The sequence below is a fragment of the Mixia osmundae genome (assembly GCF_000708205.1).
Source record: "Mixia osmundae IAM 14324 unplaced genomic scaffold scaffold_15, whole genome shotgun sequence".
Taxonomy (NCBI): Eukaryota; Fungi; Basidiomycota; class Mixiomycetes; order Mixiales; family Mixiaceae; genus Mixia; species Mixia osmundae.
In genome coordinates this window covers 215,483-217,982 of record NW_014575549.1, presented here as the reverse complement: position 1 = coordinate 217,982, position 2,500 = coordinate 215,483, and the positions used below count along the sequence as shown (strand labels likewise).

Genomic DNA, 2,500 nt, shown 5'->3' with positions numbered 1-2,500 from the left:
GAGGTCTAAATCATGTGTCCTCACTCGGACGGCTTATAGTGCTCGCACGGACGAAGATGGTCTATCACGTCGGCGCAAGATCGCACTCGGCTTTTAGGCAGTCCTGGTGTGNTNGNCCACACCGGGATCCGCCANGATCCACGCCNTGCTCGCAAAGAGAGAGCAAGGGTGAGAGAGTCATGACACTCAGACAGGCATACGATCCGGAATACCAGATCGTGCAAGGTGCGTTCAAAGATTCGATNATTCACTGAATTCTGCAATTCACATTACGTATCGCATTTCGCTGCGTTCTTCATCGATGCGAGAACCAAGAGATCCGTTGCTGAAAGTTTTATTTTCTTTTTTTGTATAATTTTTCATCCTCGACTCGTTGGTGTGAAAAAGAGACAGTGCACGTGTGTACAGAGAAGACCTGCCGCTCTCGCGCACAGACCCTTCCCCAAGTGTAGTTCAATAATGATCCTTTCGCAGGTTCACCTACGAAAACCTTGTTACGACTTTTACTTCCTCTAAATGACCAAGTTCGTTCAACTTTTCAGCCAAGCAGTGCAGTCGCCCGCTCCGCAAAGCCGATCCGGAGACCTCACTAAGCCATTCAATCGGTAGTAGCGACGGGCGGTGTGTACAAAGGGCAGGGACGTAATCAACGCTTGCTGATGACAAACGCTTACTAGGTATTCCTCGTTGAAGAGCAATAATTGCAATGCTCTATCCCCATCACGACTGAGTTTCACAAGATTACCCAAGCCTTCCGGCCAAGGATTATGTAAAATAACTCGCTGGATCAGTCAGTGTAGCGCGCGTGCGGCCCAGAACATCTAAGGGCATCACAGACCTGTTATTGCCTCAAACTTCCGACACCTAAACGATGTCAGTCCCTCTAAGAAGAACCAAACGTCAGCACAAGGCCGACGGGTCTATTTAGCAGGTCAAGGTCTCGTTCGTTATCGGAATTAACCAGACAAATCACTCCACCAACTAAGAACGGCCATGCACCACCAACCACAAGATCAAGAAAGAGCTATCAATCTGTCAATCCTTTTTGTGTCTGGACCTGGTGAGTTTCCCCGTGTTGAGTCAAATTAAGCCGCAGGCTCCACACCTTGTGGTGCCCTTCCGTCAATTCCTTTAAGTTTCAACCTTGCGATCGTACTCCCCCCCGAACCTAGACTTAAAGATTTCTCTTTGGGTGCCAATGCAGTCATATCAATAAAACCTGCACTGATCCCCAGTCGGCATCGTTTACTGTCGAGACTACAACGGTATCTAATCGTTTTCGATCCCCCGACCTTCGTTCTTGATCAATGAGAGCATCCTTGGCAGATGCTTTCGCAGTAGTCCGTCTTCCGTCAATCCAAGAATTTCACCTCTAGCAACGGAATACGAATGCCCCCAACTGCCCCTATTCATCATTACGGCATCTCCAAGGCAACCAACAAAACAGAGACGCTGTCCTATTCTATTATTCCATGCTAATGTATTCGGGCACTAAATCGGCCTGCTTTGAACACTCTGATTTTTTCAAAGTAAACGTCTGAGCGGAGCAAACCGACAAGACGCACTGAAGCGACATCGGCGCCCACCAAGAGGTAAACCCGGACGAGTGACCAGTACACACGTACAAAAGACGCGGACCGGCTCGTCCGAGTCGAAGTTCGACTACGAGCTTTTTAACGGCAACAACTTTAATATACGCTATTGGAGCTGGAATTACCGCGGCTGCTGGCACCAGACTTGCCCTCCAATTGATCCTCGTTAAGGGATTTAAATTGTACTCATTCCAATTGCAAGACCCAAAAGAGCCCTACATTGTTATTTATTGTCACTATCTCCCCGAATCGGGATGGGATAATTTGCGCGCCTGCTGCACTCCTTAGATCTGAGGGCCGTTTCTCAGGCCCTCTCTCCGGAACCAAACCCTTATTTCCCGTTACCCGTCGTCACCATGGTAAGCCACTACCTTACCATCGAAAGTTGATAGGGCAGATATTTGAATGAAGCATCGCCAGCTCGAGGCCGTGCGATTCGACAAGTTATCATGATTCACCAAGCGCTGCTAAAAGAAGCGTTGATTTTGTATCTAATAAATACACCCCTTCCGTTGCCAGTCGGGGCTTTTCAGCATGTATTAGCTCTAGAATTACCACAGTTATCCATGTAGCAAGGAACCATCAAATAAACTATAACTGATTTAATGAGCCATTCGCAGTTTCACTGTATAAATTTGTTTACACTTAGACATGCATGGCTTAATCTTTGAGACAAGCATATGACTACTGGCAGGATCAACCAGGTATCTATCACTCCACCTCGTGCAAGCACGAGTGCCGCCAGTACCCNATCGTACTCGCGGGCGTGATTCACCTTATCTCGCTTGACGTTTGCNTTNGCATCCGTCAGCTCAGTTGGTCTCCGTCCTAGCATCTCCAACGACCCAGCCTGGATTCCAAGGAATACCAGACCGAGCCATCGTCGGTGAAGACAAACCTGTGAGCAG

General features: G+C 48.3%; 7 annotated features.

Annotated features, from left to right (window-relative positions):
- The first annotated feature begins 993 nt into the window (after window positions 1-993).
- Window positions 994-1,079: a sequence feature (Protein overlapping with rRNA (L969DRAFT_55155, KEI36421.1) was converted to a misc_feature.).
- Window positions 1,080-1,136: 57 nt separating this feature from the next.
- Window positions 1,137-1,275: a sequence feature (Protein overlapping with rRNA (L969DRAFT_55155, KEI36421.1) was converted to a misc_feature.).
- Window positions 1,276-1,312: 37 nt separating this feature from the next.
- Window positions 1,313-1,480: a sequence feature (Protein overlapping with rRNA (L969DRAFT_55155, KEI36421.1) was converted to a misc_feature.).
- A 62-nt stretch (window positions 1,481-1,542) lies between these two features.
- Window positions 1,543-1,592: a sequence feature (Protein overlapping with rRNA (L969DRAFT_55155, KEI36421.1) was converted to a misc_feature.).
- A 38-nt stretch (window positions 1,593-1,630) lies between these two features.
- Window positions 1,631-1,757: a sequence feature (Protein overlapping with rRNA (L969DRAFT_55155, KEI36421.1) was converted to a misc_feature.).
- A 37-nt stretch (window positions 1,758-1,794) lies between these two features.
- Window positions 1,795-1,976: a sequence feature (Protein overlapping with rRNA (L969DRAFT_55155, KEI36421.1) was converted to a misc_feature.).
- A 42-nt stretch (window positions 1,977-2,018) lies between these two features.
- Window positions 2,019-2,193: a sequence feature (Protein overlapping with rRNA (L969DRAFT_55155, KEI36421.1) was converted to a misc_feature.).
- The last annotated feature ends 307 nt before the right edge of the window (window positions 2,194-2,500 follow it).